This window comes from Podarcis pityusensis, assembly GCF_964106645.2.
Source record: "Podarcis pityusensis genome assembly, chromosome: 18".
In the NCBI taxonomy this organism is placed as follows: domain Eukaryota; kingdom Metazoa; phylum Chordata; class Lepidosauria; order Squamata; family Lacertidae; genus Podarcis; species Podarcis pityusensis.
The window spans coordinates 6,801,179-6,820,840 of record NC_138043.1 but is presented as its reverse complement, the minus strand read 5'-3'; the positions used below and the strand labels follow the sequence as shown (position 1 = coordinate 6,820,840).

Genomic DNA, 19,662 nt, shown 5'->3' with positions numbered 1-19,662 from the left:
CGGGGTATAAATAATAAATTATTATTATTATTGTTGTTGTTATTATTAGCATTGCGAGTTAAAACATTTCAGAACACGAGGATAAATTTAAAAGGGAGAGGAGTGAGGCTGATGGAGGATCACAAGGTGTTCGATTGCTCTGCTTCACCCTGTCTGTTCCCCAGTGAGATGATTCATTAAAAACTCTTTCAGGTAAGATGGAGATTAAAAAGAAAGCCACTGGGGCAGTAACACCCTTGTCCCTATCCGCTAGGAGGAACCTGATTTGGCATTCTCTTGGAGCTGTGGGTCATAGGTCCAATACCTTGCTCAGCATCTGTTTGTGGAGTCTGCTGTGCAAAGGGCCTTTGTTGTTGTTTAGTCCTGTCTGCCTCTTCGTGACCCCCTGGACCAGAGCACGCCAGGCCCTCCTGTCTTCCACTGCCTCCCACAGTTTGGTCAAACTCATGTTCGTAGCTTCGAGAACACTGTCCCACCACCTCGTCCTCGGTCGTCCCCTTCTCCTTGTGCCCTCCATCTTTCCCAGCATCAGGGTCTTTTCCAGGGAGTCTTCTCTTCTCATGAGGTGGCCAAAGTCTTGGAGCCTCAGCTTCAGGATCTGTCCTTCCAGTGAGCACTCAGGGCTGATTTCCTTCAGAATGGAGAGGTTTGATCTTCTTGCAGTCCATGGGACTCTCAAGAGTCTCCTCCAACACCATAATTCAAAAGCATCAATTCTTTGGCGATCAGCTCTCACTTCCATACATCACTATTGGGAAAACCATAGCTTTAATTATACAGACCTTTGTTGGCAAGGTGATGTCTCTGCTTTTTAAGATGCTGTCTAGGTGGCCTGGGAATACTATAGATACCGCCTTGGGGTCTATATTGAGAGAAAAGTGGGAATATTAAGTGTATTCAGTCCACTTTTCATTTACATTCACTTCAGTCTCCAGCTCTACAGCCAGGAACTCTGATTTGTGCGTCCGGCATTGTGTTCATGGGCATTTTGGGGTTCTTTGCTGTTATTATTGCCATAACGAGCTGATAAAATGTTTACGCTGCATTTTATTTGCTGGGGATAAATCATCCCTGCAAATGTACGCATTAGGGTTGCGAAACAGGCTGCGGCTGGAGTATAAACATCTCGATCCTGATCCATTTGGCCAGTGCCGGGGGACCTTTTCTGAGCGGGAGGGCCGTATTCCATTCTATGCAGGATTCCGAGGGCCACGTGGGCAGGGTCCAGGGCTAAAAGCTTTTTCAAAGTTCCAAAGCTTTTCCCCCCAAAACTTTTCCCCCAAAGCTTTTCCAAACTTCCAGAGCTTTTCTAAGATTTAAATATTGACACCCCCCCCCCCGATATTCTTTGAACTTCTTCCAATCTTCTTCCAATGTCTCTTCTCTCTGGTCTAGGAGTCTCCCGGTCAGTTCGGCAAGTTCCATATAGTCCATCATCTTCATCTGCCATTCTTCGATAGTTGGCAAATCTTGTTTCTTCCAATTCTTCGCTAGTAATATTCTCGCAACTGTTGTGGCACTTTGCTCACGTTCCAGCTTGTCGACAGCCTTCTTAAATTGTGGTGCCCAGAACTGGACTCAGAACTCCAGCTCTGGAGCGACCAAGGCAGAATAAGACAACACTTTGCTTTGCATTTGTCTCTGCCCATTTGTTCCACGTCCCATGACGAGGCTCATATAGCAGGTCTGGCAACAGAGCTGGCACAAAACTTGTCTGGTGCCCATACTTTGCTCTGATTCATCCCTTGGAACTGTTCCAGGATGACGCCTGGCCCTCTTCCTCTTAATCTGGGAAGATCGCAGGCGCGTGCTGCTGTTGCCGATTCAAGATACTCTGTGGGAGGGCACCGGATGTGGATTTGCAAAAGGCGGCCAGTTTGAGGCGATAGGAAGTACTATATGGCTGTCATCAGCGCTCCAGGATGAGCTGGCACTCAACGAGGGATTTTAAATCGCCTGTGTTTGTTTTTCTGGGCACTCGTCTTCTGCTGAGCTCCTGGTTTAAAGAACTTCCACCTGACTGTCCTCTCTGCTGTTGGGATCCAGGTCAGATTAACCAGAAATGTGGGACGCAAACTGTTTTGGGTTGATGTTACATGGTGGTTGCCATGTGTCCTCTTTTTCCAGGACATGTCCTCTTTTTCAGGGGTAGAATTTCTTTCTGGGTGGATTTCTTAAATTTGCCAGAATGTCTCTAGTTATACTTTCTAGATGAGACCTAGACATAACTGGGGGATGAAGACTTGAATTCCTCTTTTGTTCTCCTGCCCCCCTCAGCAATATATCACAGCTTCTATTGCCTGTATACAGTGGTACCTTGGTTCTCAAACTTAATCCGTTCCGGAAGTCTGTTCCAAAACCAAAGCGTTCCAAAACCAAGGCATGTTTTCCCATAGAAAGTAATGCAAAACGGCTTCATCCGTTCCAGACTTTTAAAAACAACCCCTAAAACAGCAGTTTTAACATGGATTCTACTATCCAACAAGACCATTGATCCATAAAATGTAAGCAATAATCAATGTACTGTACAATAAAATAAAATAAATAAGACTGTATTGTAGATGATAAAAAATAAAATTACTATTTTTTCTTACCTGCACTAATGATAGTCATTGTTTGGATGGGGGGCTTTTATCCATTTCCGTAGTCACACAATCAATCCATCAGTAGCTGAACTGGGTTCCACACAGTCACAAAAACAAATGAACCGAAAAAGCCTCAAAAACAAAAATGCAAAATGAATAGTAAAAACAAAAGCACCAAATTTTATCAGTTCCAGAAGTCCATTTGACTTCCGAAATGTTCGAAAACCAAGGCACAGCTTCTGATTGGTGCAGGCGCCCCGGAAACAATAGCTTACAGCCACATCGGACATTCGGCTTCTGAAAAACATTAGAAAACCGGAACACATACTTCTGGCTTTTCGGCATTTGAGAACCAAGGCATTTGAGTACCAAGGTGTTTGAGAACCAAGGTACCACTGTATAGTAGGGGTATTTAAAATGAGAGTCGTCATAGCGTCCTCTTTTTTGCTCTTCAAAATATGGCAGCCTTAAAGTAAGAGAGATCTCTTTCCCCCGCAAAAGCTTACAAGGAAGCAAGACTGTCACCCTAAAAGTTGTGGCAGTGGAACTGAATGGGCCTACTCGGTTGGGTTGCAACTCAATATGGAAGAGCAAAAAACTCGGGGCAGGAGATGAGAGCCAATGGTCTCGAAGCCTTTGAACTTGTCTTAATGATATTTCAGCAAACGGAGACGGTTTTGAATATGCGGTTTGCTCAAGATGCTGTTGTTTAGTCGTTTAGTCGTGTCCGACTCTTCGTGACCCCCTGGACCAGAGCACGCCAGGCACTCCTGTCTTCCACTGCCTCCCGCAGTTTAGTCAAACTCATGCTGGTAGCTTTGAGAACACTGTCCCACCATCTCGTCCTCTGTCGTCCCCTTCTCCTTGTGCCCTCCATCTTTCCCAACATCAGGGTCTATTCCAAGGAGTCTTCTCTTCTCATGAGGTGGCCAAAGTTCTGGAGCCTCAGCTTCACGATCTGTCATTCCAGTGAGCACTCACGGCTGATTTCCCTTAAGAATGGATAGGTTTGATCTTTTTGCAGTCCATGGGACTCTCAAGAGTCTCCTCCAGCACCATAATTCAAAAGCATCCATTCTTCGGCAATCAGCTTTCTTTATGGTCCAGCTCTCACTTCCATACATCACTACTGGGAAAACCATAGCTTTCCATGCCTTAGCCCTGTCAGGGTAGAATGAGAGATGAGGAGCTTGACAAAGGCCAACGAGTGAGTCATTGGCAGAGACCCAAGCCCTGGTTGTTGCCATCAAGTGTGGGTTCCCCACCATTTTGCTGTCGTAAAAATTCACCGAATGTGAGCAGGTATATCAAGGGTGATAAGGAATGTCCTTGACTCCGATGGTCTCCTTTTTCCTTTTAAAAAATAATCACTTAGCTGGGGAGTTCATTAAGTTTTTTATTCTTATTATTTCACGTGTGGCTGGTTTTTAATCAGCTTAGGACTTGTGCCTCGAGGGGTCTGCTTTGCGATACGTTCCGGCCTCCTTTTTACGGCTACGAGGAAAGAAAGCCTGCGGCGAATGTCCTTCTGAGCGTTTTGACACAGCTTACGGCCTGTTTAATTAAATCAGCAGCCGGGTCCGCTGCCAAATTTGTAGGATCCTTTGGAAGGGATTTTGGGAGCTCTGCCTACCTGGAAGTGAGGCACTGAAGTCAAATAAGTGATCATCCCACGTAAAGGCTGCCCATTCACAGCCCACTAGCGTATATCGTTTAGCGGCCTGAGAGTAAAGAAACAGAAAAGAAAGGGGGGGAAACTCCTCCAAATTTGCAAACACGTTGTTTCCTGTTCACCTGGAGACAGTTTTCAACTCACCATAGGTGAGTAAGCAAGTCCTTGTTTTCTGCTTCCTGGAGCTTGCAACCCAGTTGCTTGAAAGTTTGTCTAAGTTTTGTTTTGTTTCAGTCTGTTCTATTCTGGTTTTAGCTTGTTTCGAATCATGGTTGCAAATGGTTGCGATGATTTTATTGTTTTATCTTTCTCGTAAACCGTTTTGAGGTCTTTTAAAAAAAATTACACAAGCGAGCGGTATATGTAATTTTATAGAATAAATAAATTGTGACATTCTTATTTCCTGACCTGGCATGGCTTGAGAATGTTGGGCATCTAAAGTCCGAAGCACACGAAATAAAATTTCACCCAATGACATAAAAGCCTTCTAGATCCTCTTTGCCGCTAGAGACCAGGGTCGGATTTAGGTTTGATGAGGCCCTAAGCTATTGAAGGTAATGGGGCCCTTTATATGTCCAGCTGTCCTTTGTCAACAACAAATGGTCGCTGTTTTTTGTGTGAGGAATATATGCTATATGGTAATTTATGGACCTAATAGGCATCTAAAGCCATTTGCACATAACAAATTATGTATTATATCAAAGTAATTGTTGAAAGATGTTGAAAGTCGATGCAGAATGTAAAGGTAAAAGGTAAAGGTACCCCTGACTGTTAGGTCCAGTAGCGGACGACTCTGGGGTTGCAAGCTCATCTCGCTCTATAGGCCAAGGGAGCAGTGTTTGTCCGTAGACAGCTTCCGGGTCGTGTGGCCAGCATGACTAAGCCGCTTCTGGCGAACCAGAGCAGCACACGGAAATGCCGTTTACCTCCCCACCGGAGTGGTACCTATTTATCTACTTGCACTTTGATGTGCTTTCGAACTGCTAGGTTGGCAGGAGCTGGGACCGAGCAACAGGAGCTCACCCTGTCACAGGGATTCAAACTGCCAACCTTCTGATCGGCAAGCCCTAGGCTCTGTGGTTTAGACCACAGCGCCACCCGTGTCCCCATGCAGAATGTAGACACCTATATATATAGAAATGAGCAAACCAGTGATATTTTAGGGAGCAGACTAGCAGGCGGGGCCCATTACTTACATCACAGGAGCCTGCACAGCACAAAACACTGTTGTTGTATGTAGGTTTTATTTTATTTGTTTTTTATCTTATATTTTGGAAATGTACATCCAGGTTTTTTTTTCCTTTAAATTTTTGGGGGGCTGTAAGAGAGCGGGGCCCTAAGCTATAGCTTGTTTAGCTTATATGTCAATCCGGCACTGATAGATGCACAACTTACGTGTTTATCTCTCCCCCCCACACACACACTATAGCCAAAATCCACAAGTTCTCAGACCACAAATGTAGATTTTTAAAGGTTTTGTTGTTGTGGCTGGGCTATTGAAATCCTAGCCTCAGCTAACACCTGGAGCAGCTATCTTAATATTCCAGCAGATATTTTAATTGAAGTCTGGTTTTATTGTTTTAACCATCCTTTACCTAAGGGACGCGGGTGGCGCTGTGGGTTAAACCACAGGGGCTAGGACTTGCCTATCAGAAGGTCGGCGGTTTGAATCCCCGCAATGACGGGGTGAGCTCCCATAGCTTTGTCCCTGCTCCTGCCAACCTTGCAGTTCGAAAGCACGTCAAAGTGCAAGTAGATCAATAGGTACCGCTCCAGCAGGAAGGTAACCGGCGTTTCCATGCGCTGCTCTGGTTCACCAGAAGCGGCTTAGTCATGCTGGCCACATGACCCGGAAGCTGTACACCGGCTCCCTCGGCCAATAAAGCAAGATGAGTGCCGCAACCCCAGAGTCGGCCACGACTGGACCTAACGATCAGGGGTCCCTTTACCTTTACCTTTACTGTGACGCACCTCTTGTGCGCTGCTGATGGTTGTTAAGTGGCATATAAATTGTTTTTAAAAATAAGCTCCTCCAGTCTGGGGGTGCGGGTGCAGTGATAGGAAAGACACCCGCCCCCCAGTTAAGAGCTGCTGGATTTCAATGTCAGCTATGCAGCTATTCAGAATTTCATGGACCCTAGAAAAGACTGCGCTAAGGAATATTCAAAAATTCTTCTCCCAGAAAGGCAGGACTCTGAAATGAAATTAATTTGCATAGTTATTTGGTATCGCTTTCCCGGGATGTGGGGAGAGAAGGTTGAAACCTATTATCCAGCTTCCAGTATTTAGAACAGGCAGCGCTTGTGTAGTTTGAAGTCGGGATGGGAAAGAAATTAGATCCTATTTGCATTTAAAGGCGAATCTATCTAATTTGCACATTCCTCAACAATATGAGGACACAGGAATCCTTCCAGCCTCACACTCCTCCAGACATTGCAATGCACTTTTCCAGCCAAGTACAGTGGTACCTCGGGTTAAGAACTTAATTCATTCTGGAGGTCCGTTCTTAACCTGAAACTGTTCTTAACCTGAAGCAACACTTTAGCTAATGGGGTCTCCTGCCACCGCCGCGCCGCCACCACACAATTTCTGTTCTCATCCTGAAGCAAAGTTCTTAACCCGAGGTACTACAGTGGTACCTTGGGTTACATACACTTCAGGTTACATACGCTTCAGGTTACATACGCTTCAGGTTACATATGCTTCAGGTTACAGATTCCGCTAACCCTGAAATAGTGCTTCAGGTTAAGAACTTTGCTTCAGGATGAGAACAGAAATTGTGCTCTGGCGGCGCGGCGGGAGCGGGAGGCCCCATTAGCTAAAGGGTGCTTCGGGTTAAGAACAGTTTCAGGTTAAGAACGGACCTCCGGAATGAATTAAGTATGTAACCTGAGGTACCACTGTATTTCTGTGTTAGTGGAGTCTGTAACCTGAAGCGTCTGTAACCCGAGGTACCACTGTACCTCGGTTTAAGAACAGTCCGGTTTAAGAACGATTTGGTTTATGAACTCCGGCATTTGTCTGCAGACAGCTTTCTGGGTCATGTGACCAGCAGGACTAAACTGCTTCTGGCACACAGAGGGCTGTGATGAGTGCCAGATTGCATGGAAACGCCGTTTACCTTCCCACCGGAGCGGTACCTATTTATCTACTTGCGCTGGCATGCTTTCGAACCACTAGGTTGGCAGGAGCTGGGATGGAGCAACAGGAGCTCACCCCGTCGCAGGGGTTCGAACCGCCAACCTTCTGGTCAGCAAGCCCAAGAGGCTCAGTGGTTTCACAGCACCACCAGTAAGGTCTAGAAACCATATTTGGTTGTGGGGGGTGTTTTTTTAAGGTTGGAGTCAAACCCTCCCGTTGCTGCGATGTGCAGTTGTGCGCAGTCAAGCGAGTACCCAGATCCGCTCATAAGCTGGCCTCTCTGTATAAAGCAGCCTTGTGTTGCACAAAAACCAAATGTGTGGTTTCCTGCGGTGTGGGTGGCGCGGGGGCAAGAGGAGTGGTTGATTCCACAGCAGTCCTTTTGTGCACCCCAGCCCGTTCGTGGCTCTGTCAATCTCGACACCCACCCCCTGGCAAAGAGGCCACGGCGAGAGAGACACAAACCTCCTGGCATTTTAATATTTCAAGCGCTGCCTCCTTTAAGTGATGGATGAGGCAGCTCCTCTGCGCCCGGCCTTGATGCGAGCTATAATTGAGAGTTCTCCTGAGCCTCAGCAGCTGCCCTGAGCTGCCTTTCCTTGTCAGCGTCCCAATTTCCTCCCTCCGGGGGTCTCCATTCCGCTCCCTTGCAACCAGTTGCCCTTGGAGGCTGAGGGGTGTGTGTGCGTTGAATCCCAACAAGGAGTTAAATCAGATGCATAAAATATGGAATCCGCTCTGGTCCCTGGTCCAGAAGCTGCAGCTGGTGCAAAACCCTGTGGCTAGTAGACTGCTGATGGGGAGAAACGTCCACCAGCGCGGACGACCGTTGCACAAAATCTTGCAATGGGTTCCTCTGTTCCAGGTGGAAGGTGCTTGTTATTCCATTAGGAGAGGATGCAGGATCAGGCCCATGGCCCATCTACTCCAGCATCCTGCCGATAATAATAATAATTTATACATACATACATACAGGGACGCGGGTGGCGCCGCTGTGGGTTAAACCACTGAGCCTAGGGCTTGATGATCAGAAGGTCGGCGGTTCGAATCCCCGCGACGGGGTGAGCTCCCGTTGCTCGGTCCCTGCTCCTGCCAACCTAGCAGTTCGAAAGCACGTCAAAGTGCAAGTAGATAAATAGGTACCGTTGTGGCGGGAAGGTAAACGGCGTTTCTGTGCTCTGCTCTGGTTCTCCAGAAGCAGCTTGGTCATGCTGGCAACATGACCCGGAAGCTGTTTGCTGGTTCTCTCGGCCAGTAAAGCGAGATGAGCGCCGCAACCCCAGAGTCGGCCACGACTGGACCTAATGGTCAGGGGTCCCTTTACCTTTACATACATACATTCCCTGCCCATCTGGCTGGGTTTCCCCGGCCACTCTGGGCGGCTTCCAACAAAATATTAAAATACAATAATTAAAGCTTCCCTAAACAGGGCTGCCTTCTGATGTCTTCTAAAAGTCAGATAGTTGTTTATCTCTTTGACATCTGATGGGAGGGCACCACCACCGAGAAGGCCCTCTGCCTGATTCCCTGTAACCTCACTTCTTGCAGGGAGGGAGCAGCCAGAAGGCCCTCGGAGCTGGAACTCAGTATCTGGGCAGAACGATGGGGGTGGAGAATTTGTCCGTGGCAAGTCTGTGTTTATATGCACGTTGTTCGTATGTCGCGAGTTTGTGTAAGTCTTCAATCCGATCGTAGAAGAGAGCCACATTATTATTTTCCCAATTCATCAGGATCAGTCTTTTTGCCTTAGAATAGAATCATAGAATCATAGAATCATAGAGTTGGAAGAGACCACAAGGGCCATCGAGTCCAACCCCCTGCCAAGCAGGAAACACCATCAGAGCACTCCTGACATATGGTTGTCAAGCCTCTGCTTAAAGACCTCCAAAGAAGGAGACTCCACCACACTCCTTGGCAGCAAATTCCACTGTTGAACAGCTCTTACTGTCAGGAAGTTCTTCCTAATGTTTAGGTGGGATCTTCTTTCTTGTAGTTTGGATCCATTGCTCCGTGTCCGCTTCTCTGGAGCAGCAGAAAACAACCTTTCTCCCTCCTCTATGTGACATCCTTTTATATATTTGAACATGGCTATCATATCACCCCTTAACCTCCTCTTCTCCAGGCTAAACATGCCCAGCTCCCTTAGCCGTTCCTCATAAGGCATCGTTTCCAAGCCTTTGACCATTTTGGTTGCCCTCCTCTGGACACGTTCCAGTTTGTCAGTGTCCTTCTTGAACTGTGGTGCCCAGAACTGGACACAGTACTCCAGGTGAGGTCTGACCAGAGCAGAATACAGTGGCAATATTACTTCCCTTGATCTAGATGCTATACTGCTATTGATGAGGCCCAGAATTGCATTGGCTTTTTTAGCTGCCACGTCACACTGTTGGCTCATGTCAAGTTTGTGGTCAACCAAGACTCCTAGATCCTTAGTTAGGGCATGGAGATTCCACTCACATTGACCTTTTGTAAGGTTCCACATGCTGGGTATATAACTCAAGAGGATATTTTGCTCCGTAAATGTAAGGCTGTTCCGTACAATTCCATTGATGGTTTCAGTTCCCTTCTGCCCAAAATCTTTCAGTATAGCACAATGAAAAAAAAGTATGTTTTAGAGAAGCATTATCCTTGTTTCACCCCCACCTGTTAGATAACTTAGATAGCCCCTTTTTTTAAACAAACGTAATGGGGTCCAGTATATTCTAAACAGCAGGCGTAGCAATAACTGCAGCAGAGATGCATAACTTCCCCTTCTTTGCTAATGTTGGCATCATGCAACCTCAACTTGGAGGCTCATACCAACATCACAGAGGGTCATATTCATGCCATGGCTCCCTCCAATGAACCTTGGGAACTGTAGTTTGCCAAGGGTGCCGACCTGAACTATAACTCCCGGCGCCTTTAACAAACCGGAGCCTTCCGCGGCTGATGAAGGCACCATTTTGTTGTTGTTGTTTAGTCATGTTCAGCTCTTTGTGACCCCCTGGACCAGAGCACACCAGGCACTCCTGTCTTCCACTGCCTCCCGCACTTTGGTCAAACTCATGCTGGTAGCTTCGAGAACACTGTCCAGCCATCTCATCCTCTGTCGTCCCCTTCTCCTTGTGCCCTCCATCTTTCCCAACATCAGGGTCTTTTCCAGGGAGTCTTCTCTTCTCATGAGGCGGCCAAAGTCTTGGAGCCTCAGCTTCAGGATCCGTCCTTCCAGTGAGCACTCAGGGCTGATTTCCTTCAGAATGGAGAGGTTTGATCTTTTTGCAGTCCATGGGACTCTCAAGAGTCTCCTCCAGCACCATAATTCAAAAGCATCCATTCCTTGGCGATCAGCTTTCTTTATGGTCCAGCTCTCACTTCCATACATCACTACTGGGAAAACCATAGCTTTAACTATGCGGACCTTTGTCGGCAAGGTGATGTCTCTGCTTTTGAAGATGCTGTCTAGGTTTGTCATCACTTTTCTCCCAAGAAGCAGGCGTCTTTTAATTTTGTGGCTGCTGTCACCATCTGCAGTGATCATGGAGCCCAAGAAAGTAAAGCACCCTAAGAGTGCTTTAAAGGTGGAGCTCTCCCTCCAGCAAACAGAGTCCTTCTCAGCAGTCCTTCCTCAACGCCTCCATCATCGCCACCTCGACAGCCGCATCCTTGCATTTTCCCCAGAGCAGCTGACGAAGGTGGAAACTGGGACTGTTTTGCCACATAAATAAAGTCTCTGTTTTTTGGGGGTTTTTTGTCAAGCGCCGTAACATATATATTATTTTAGCGATGAGCCAAATCCTAAAAAAAGGATCTGGAGGAAGCTGGTGCAAAGTGCTGTTAGATGCAGATATATATATTTGTGTGTGTGTCTTGCTTTGCAAGAATTGGCTACAGTTTTCCCGATAGGGGCAAGTAGCCAAGTGTGCCTGTGTATCTGTGAGGCAACAGCACGGAGGAAACAGCCTCCGACGAATAAACTGAATTTATGCTGCCAAAATTAATCGCCGAGGGGCAAAAGACACTTGAGGGGGGAGGGGTTCAGCTTTGCTTCGCGCTTCAGCTGCCGGGCGAGGCCTCACTGAGACCTGGAAGCTTAAAGCGGTCTCCTTGGTTACTTGGCACCTTCGCTTTTCATCTTCGGGCTTCTTTTTTGGATTTGCATGTAGGTTGTTGTTCGTGGTCTCTGTGTGTGTGTTTTTCCTAGGCAGCTGGAACTCCTTAGACAAGAAAACAAATGGATTTGAGATGCTGTTTAGTCGTTTAGTCATGTCCGACTCTTCGTGACCCCCTGGACCAGAGCACGCCAGGCCCTCCTGTCTTCCACTGCCTCCCGCAGTTTGGTCAAACTCATGCTGGTAGCTTCGAGAACACTGTCCAACCATCTTGTCCTCTGTCATCTCCTTCTCCTTGTGCCCTCCATCTTTCCCAATATCAGGGTCTTTTCCAGGGAGTCTTCTCTTCTCATGAGGTGGCCAAATTATTGGAGCCTCAGCTTCACGATCTGTCCTTCCAGGTACCACTTTAGTTAATGGGGCCTCCAGCTGCCGGTGCGCGATTTCTGTTCTCATCCTGAAGCAAAGTTCTTAACCCGAGGTACTATTTCTGGGCTAGTGGAGTCTGCAGCATGAAGCGTCTGCAACCTGAAGCGTCTGTAACCCGAGGTACCACTGTACTATTCATTGTATTAAATAGTAGATTTCAACAGAAATAGCTCGTAAAGTTCAATGAAAAAAGTAGAAGACACAGTGGATCACACCAAAGGTAGGAGCTAAAGGTAAAGGTAAAGGGACCCCTCACCATTAGGTCCAGTCGTGACCGACTCTGGGGTTGCGGCGCTCATCTCGCTTTACTGGCCGAGGGAGCCAGCGTACAGCTTCCGGGTCATGTGGCCAGCAGGACTAAGCCGCTTCTGGCGAACCAGAGCAGCGCACAGAAACGCTGTTTACCTTCCCGCCAGAGCGGTACCTATTTATCTACTTGCACTTTGACATGCTTTCAAACTGCTAGGTTGGCAGGAGCAGGGACCGAGCAACGGGAGCTCACCCCCTCGCGGGGATTCGAACCGCGACCTTCTGACCACCAAGTCCTAGGCTCTGTGGTTTAACCCACAGCCCCACCCACGTCCCTTAAGGTAGCAGCTACTACTGTGCTATAAGATCCACTGTCCTGTGATATCATATATGAGTTTGTGCTATCGATGAAGCCGAAGGCTAATATTCTGCTGTTACAATTCCTATCTCTTTTGCTGCCGAATTTCTGGTGCAGATTTATGTAGCGCGAACATTCATGCAGCCGGCCTCTTCAGCAGCCCAAGGCCATTTGGAGCAGTTCTGCTAGCTTGTTTGAGCGAAACAATGTCTGTTTCTGCAAAGGTAGCTTCCATGGCTCGCCGACGTCTTTCTTTTCTTTTTTCCCTCGCTCAGTTTGGCACATCCAACTGAATCCCAGAGCAGGGAGGTGAGGAAGGCAAGTTGCCAGAGGCACCGCGAGCCTGAGGTATGAGTCATGCATTGCTTTGCACATTCTCCATCATGGGAGAGAGCGAATGGAACCTTGCGCTCTTAGCCTCTTGTTTATAGGCTAACTATTGTTGCAGCCAAGAAAACAGGCTGCTTCTCACTCCTTGACCTTGCAAGGGGGTTGGAGCCGTGCTGGGAGACTGGGGTGAGCCAAGGATTTCAGGGCTCGCAGAGACCTTTCCGGGAGATCGGCGACCCTTCGTGGGAACCGCTGTGAGCTATCCAGGATGTAGGAGGAGATTCCTCCTCCGCTGGACCCTCCCGGGGGGGAAGAAAGGGAGGCAAGCACTGAGAAATTGAGCAGCAAAGTGGTCCGCCCATGCTGGAATGCTGGGCTGGAATTTCCTCTGGCAGGGAGATATTTATTATCAATTCGCGGAGGGTGCGACTCGCCTGCTGAAACGGCAAGACTCGAGGGTTCCTGTCGAGGTGGTTCCAATCATTGCAACAATGGTTTCGCGTCAGGAGCCAAGAATGTAAGACGAGTTTGGCGGATCGGGCCAGTGGTTCATCTCGCCTAGCAATCCTGTTCCTGCAGCAGCCAACCAGATGCCTGTGTGAGCGGGACCCGAGTGCGAGAACACTCCCCCCCCACACACACACTTGTGATGCCCAGCAGGTGGGCTTCATAATAAATAATAATATTTTTTTATTTATACGCTGCCCTTCCTGATTCAGGAAACCGGGCTCAGGGCGGCTAACAAAAAAATTAAAACATTTAATTGATGCAACAACAACAAAACCAGCATAAAATACAGTATAAAGCATAAATAATAATAAAATCAAAAATCACTTTTGGGGGAAATCCATCCAATAAACATTAGATGATCCCCAGGGCTAGCTGGCTAAATTAGTCCCTCTTGGGCCAGCGAGGAAACCAGGGGAGAATTAGTTGTGGGATCCCAGAGCGGGTAATCTTCACAAAAAGGGGAGGGGGAGGGAAGGAAGGGGAATAAAAGATCAGGCCAGGTTCAAATTGAAAGCCAGGTGGAATAGTTCTGTCTTACAGGCCCTGCGGAAGGAAGTTAAATCCTGCAGGGCCCTGGTCTCATGGGACAGGGCATTCCACCAGGTTGGAGCCATCACTAAGAAGGCCCTGGTGGAGGATTATCTAACTTCCTTAGGGCCCGGGACCTCTAAACTATGATTATTCATGGACCGTAAGGTCCTCTGTGGGGCAGACCAGGAGAAGGTGGTCCTGTAAGTACGAGGGTCCTAGGCCGTGAAGGGCTTTAAATGTTAAAACCAGCACCTTAAACCTGACCCGATACTCCACCGGGAGCCAGTGCAGCTTGAAAAGCACTGAGTGAATATGCTCCCATGGCAGAGACCCCGTGAGGAACCTCACTGCAGCATTCTGCACCCGCTGGAGTTTCTGGGACAGCTTCAAGGGCAGCCCCGCGTAGAGCGAATTACAGTAGTCAAGCCTGTCGCATGGATAATTGTGGCCAGATCAGGGCGGGAAAGGTAAGGGACCTTCAGGGCCAGTTTCACAGCCTCCAGCAGTTTGAGGCACAGCATGACTGATAACCGCTGGTAACCTTGTCCTTCGTTAATTTGTCTGATGCTCTTTCGAAGCCTTCCTGTGGCAGGCAGTTCCGTGGGTGAACTGAAAACAGTGTGCGTGAAGAAGTGCGACCATCACCTCCAGACTGGATTATTGTAACTCGCTCCACGTGGGGCTGCCCTTGAAACTGACCCAGAAACTCCAGCGGGTGCAGAATGCCATGGCGAGACTCCTTACGGGGTCCTTGCTGCGGGATCACATTCACCCAGTGATTTACCAACTGCACTGGCTCCCGGTGGAGTACAAGGTCAGGTTTAAGGTACTGATTTTGACCTTTAAAGCCCTATGCGGCCAAGGACCCTCATACCTACGGGACCGCCTCTCCTGGTATGCCCCGCGGAGGACCTTAAGGTCCATGAATAACCATAGTTTAGAGGTCCTGGGCCCTAAGGAACTCAGACTATCCTCCACCATTTTGGAGGTCTCAAGGTGGTTAGATTGGTCTCAACTAGGGCCAGGGCCTTTTCAGTACTGGCCCCGACTTGGTGGAACGCTCTGTCCCAAGAGACCAGGGCCCTGCGGGACTTGACATCTTTCCACAGAGCGTGCAAGACAGAGCTGTTCCGCCTGGCCTTTGGTTTGGACTCAGTCTGACCCTTCTGTTTCCCTCCCCTTATGGTTTTGATCTATGGGCTGCTTTTAAAACGAGGCTGCATTTTACATTGCATTTTAAATTGGTGAGGTTTTTTCCTTATTATGTTTCTTACTGTAATTTTATTGATGTTAGCCGCCCTGAGCCCGGCTCTGGCCGGGGAGGGTGGGGTATAAATAATACTAATACTAATACTAATACTAATACTAATACTAATACTAATACTAATTAATAATAAATTTTGTTAGCCTGTCCTGAATGGAAGATTGGATCCGACTCTTGACTATATTGCTCAGTATTGTCTCCTTTCATGACAGCAACTCTCCAGGGTTTCAGGCTGAGAGCTGTAAAGTACATCCTCTACCCTGAACTTCAACCCCTCTCCTGAACACTTAGCTCATAGTTCAGCTATGGAATTTGCTTCCACAAGACATGGTGGCGACTTCAGTGTTGGGGAGCTTTAACAGGGGATGTGAGAAATTCATGGATGAGGACGAGGCTGTCCTAGGAGGGCCTTCTCGGTAGTGGCACCCGCCCTGTAGAACGCCCTCCCATCAGATGTCAAAGAGGTAAACAGCTACAGTGGTGCCTCGCAAGACGAAATTAATCCGTTCCGCGAATATCTTCGTCTAGCGGTTTTTTCGTCTTGCGAAGCAACCCTATTAGCGGCTTAACGGATTAGCGCTATTAGCGGTTTAGCGGCTATTAAAGCCTTAGCGGCTTAGCGGATTAGCTGCTAAAAGGCTATTAAAGGCTTAGCGGCTTAGAAAAAGGGGGGGGAGCGGAAAAAAAATCTCAACTCGCAAGACATTTTCGTCTTGCGAAGCAAGCCCATAGGGAAATTCGTCCTGCGAAGCGCATTGAAAACGGAAAACCCTTTCGTCTAGCGGGTTTTCCGTCTTGCGAGGCATTCGTCTTGCGGGGCACCACTGTACCTGACATTTAGAAGACATCTGAAGGCAGCCCTGAAGTTTTTAATGTGTGACATTTTAATGTATTTTTAATAAATACATTAAACATTAAAAGCTTCCCTAAACAGGGCTGCTTTCAGATGTTTTCTAAAAGTCTTGTAGTTGTTTTTCTCTTTGACATCTGGTGGGAGGGCGTTCCACAGGGAGGGCGCCACCACCGAGAAGGCCCTCTGCCAGGTTCCCTGTAACTTGGCTTCTCACAGGGAGGGAACCGCCAGAAGGCCCTCAGCGCTGGACCTCATGGTCCGGGCAGAACGATGGGGATGGAGGCGCTCCTTCAGGTCTACTGGGCCAAGGCCATTGAGGGCTTGAAAGGTCAGTACCAACACTTTGAATTGTGCTCGGAAACGTACTTTGTCAATTTTGGCTTCTCTCATATATCTGAAGGGTTGTTCCATGGAAGCTTGTACTCCCCTGTAGGACCCAAACCAACGGATTCAAGTGGCACAAAAGGAGATTCTGACTAAACAAGGGTGCCACCACCGAGAAGGCCCTCTGCCCGGTTCCCTGTAACTTGGCTTCTCGCAGGGAGGGAACCGCCAGAAGGCCCTCAGCGCTGGACCTCAGGGTCCGGGCAGAATGATGGGGGTGGAGACGCTCCTTCAGGTTTACTGGGCCATTCAGGGCTTTCAAGGTCAGCACCAACACTTTGAATTGTGCACGGAAACGAACTGGAAGCCTGTGTAGGTCTTTCAAGACTGGTGTTATATGGTCTCGGCGGCCGCTCCCAGTCACAACAACCCAATTACAACAACCCTGTAAGGTAGGCTACGTTGAGGGACAGTGACTGGCCCAAGTTCCTCCCCCTCTCTTCATGGCCAAGTGGAGATTTGAACTCTGGTCTCCCAGGTCCCAGTCCAATATTCCAGCCATAAATTGAAAATAATAATCACAAACTGATGTGCAGAAGTGAACGTCAGATTGGCAAAAAGGCTAAAACAATGGAGCCCTTACCCATCCCTAGATAGAACCGGGCTCTTTCCATCTTGGACCATGGGGTGAGCCTGACACAGAAGCTCCCCCCCCCTCCATTTTTGAGATGTTCTCTCCAAAAAAGCCAAGCACCCCAAACCGCTTCTGCCCCAGTTCATTGCCTTGTTCAATCTAAAGTCGCGGACTTTGCTGTGTCGGCGTGCGTCTTTTTAGAGCAAGGATTTACAACGCGTCCCGGCCCGGCGTGTAATTCGAAGCCCTCCCTCTCCTCAAGCAGATGAGGGCGAAATCTTGACACTAATTTCTGACAAATGCTGGAAGCTTCAGGTTCCTTTGCAGCCCAAGAATACTCCCACGTGGACCTGGAATTAATTGTTCCACATTTCTCCCCTTCAGGCCAGTTTTTCTTTCCTGGCAATGAACGTGTTTTCTCCCTGCAGTCCTCTGGACTCTTCCCTCAGTCCTCGGGTGGCCTTTAAATCTCTCGCTGGATCACACAGCTGAGTCTTAAAGGATCTCTGGGTCTGGTGCTCCCACCCCCCATGTGTGGGCCTTTGGCAGCCCCTTCCAAATCTCCTCCCCATACCGCAGAGATTGCTCCAGGAGGGTGTAGCTTTGAGGAGGCCTGAACTGGAACAGGGGTTGTGTATGTTTTAAAAAGAAAACAGCTTCTCGTTTCTAGGGAGTTTTGGAAACGTCAAGAGTTGCCTCTCTGGCGTGATCTAGATTTGGAATTTCAGAGCAGAGATTTCCAGGTGAAACGTTGGGATCCATTCCTCAGCGGCAGACAGGGACGTAAGGAACCAGCGATTTCCCTCCTGACCCGAACTCATCGCAAACAGCGCTGTTTCCCTTTTGCCGCAGTTCTGTTGCTTGTCTGCTGTTGAATGTAAGTAACTTGGGTAACTATATTTTTTGCTCTATAAGACTCACTTTTTCCCTCCTAAAAAGTAAGGGGAAATGTGTGTGCGTCTTACGGAGCGAATGCAGGCTGCGCAGCTATCCCAGAAGCCAGAACAGCAAGAGGGATTGCTGCTTTCACTGCATAGCGATCCCTCTTGCTGTTCTGGCTTCTGAGATTCAGAATATTTTTTTTCTTGTTTTCCTCCTCCAAAAACTAGGTGCGTCTTGTGGTCTGGTGCGTCCTATAGAGCGAAAAATACAGTATTTGTTGCATTCGTTGCAATGCAAAGGAAACATCAAAATGTATTCTTTTTTTCTTTTTTTAAGACCTCCCATCATCCATTACGTGTCATTTGTGGACTTAAAAACAGCAGCAGCAATGTGAATGGATGCCAGTCGTATTGAGCTTGACTGGTTTCTGTTCCTGACCATAGACAAACTACACAAACAGCAGCAATTTCAGCTACCGTTTCCAATTTTGTGGGGGAATCACTGGCAATCCTGGTGGTCGGGCGTATGCACTGCAGCCAAATTGTTTCAGGTTTTGGATGGCTCAGTGTAGTGGTAAAGTATAGGTAAAGGGACCCCTGACCATTAGGTCAAGTCGCGGACGACTCTGGGGTTGCGGCGCTCATCTCGCTTTATTGGCCAAGGGAGCCAGCGTACAGCTTCTGGGTCATGTGGCCAGCAGTACTAAGCCGCTTGTGGCGAACCAGAGCAGCACACGGAAACGCCGTTTACCTTCCCGCCATTGAGGTACCTATTTATCTACTTGCACTTTGACGTGCTTTCGAACTGCTAGGTTGGCAGGAGCAGGGACCGAGCAACGGGAGCTCACCCCGTCGCAGGGATTCGAACCGCCGACCTTCTGATCAGCAAGCCCTAGGCTCAATGGTTTAACCCACAGCACCACCCGTGTCCCAGTACAGTGGTACTTCGGGTTAATAACTTAATTCGTTCTGGAGGTCCATTCTTAACCTGAGGTACCACTTTAGCTAATAGGGCCTCCTGCTGCCGCCGTGCCACCGCCGCGCGATTTCTGTTCTCATTCTGGAGCAAAGTTCTTAACCTGAGGTACTATTTCTGGGTTAGCGGAGTCTGTAACCTGAAGTGTCTGTAACCCGAGGTACCACTGTACAGGGGTCACCAAGGCTTACCGGCCATGGGCAGATCACTCCTGCGGAGATCATCCGTGGACCGGACCAGCGCAGCATGACGCCGGAAATCGCGTCTGCGCATGCCCAGACATAGCACCTGCGCAGAAGCCATTTTTAGCATCTGGGCATGTGCAGAAGCAATTCCCTGTATCTGCGCATTCACAGACGTGATTTCCGGCGTTGTTCTGTGAGTCCCTGTGCTGTGCTGGTTTAGTGCAGCGTGTGGGGGACTTGCTGAGCAGGAAGCTTGGTTCGGGGGTGGCTCACGGGCTGGTAAAACGGTCTTTGTGGGCCGGATCAGGCCCATGGGCTGCAGGTTGCTGACCCCTGGCTCAGTAGAATGTGATAAGAGGAAGCATGCATTTTTATCTCATGTTGTAATAGCAATAATAATAATATTTTTTATTTATACCCCGCCCTCTCCAGCCAAGGCCGGGCTCAGGGCGGCTAACAAGCAATAATAAAAACAAGTTGAATGAATACAACATAAAAACAAGATTAAAATGTTGAAACATTAAAATATTAAAATGCAGCCTCATCACAGGAGGAGAAAGGAAAAAGAAAAAAGAAAGAGGGGGAGGGAATCAAACTGGCTCCAAGCCAAAGGCCAGGCGGAACAACTCTGTCTTACAGGCCCTGCGGAAAG

At 48.3% G+C, this 19,662-nt stretch overlaps 1 protein-coding gene across 3 annotated transcripts in view; it reads left to right on the top strand.

The window, feature by feature from the left end:
- SEMA6B (semaphorin 6B) overlaps positions 1-19,662 on the top strand; it is a 178,427-nt gene that overhangs the window by 35,046 nt on the left and 123,719 nt on the right. Inside the window, exon 1 of one of the 3 annotated variants that reach the window (XM_080988823.1) lies at positions 1,576-2,046. The exons of 1 other annotated variant lie outside the window; for it this stretch is intronic. The gene's annotated coding sequence lies outside the window, so the exon portion shown is untranslated. Of the gene's footprint in view, positions 1-1,575; positions 2,047-17,051; positions 17,846-19,662 lie in introns of those variants that run through there. One more of the 3 variants, XM_080988824.1, reaches the window with a different exon arrangement.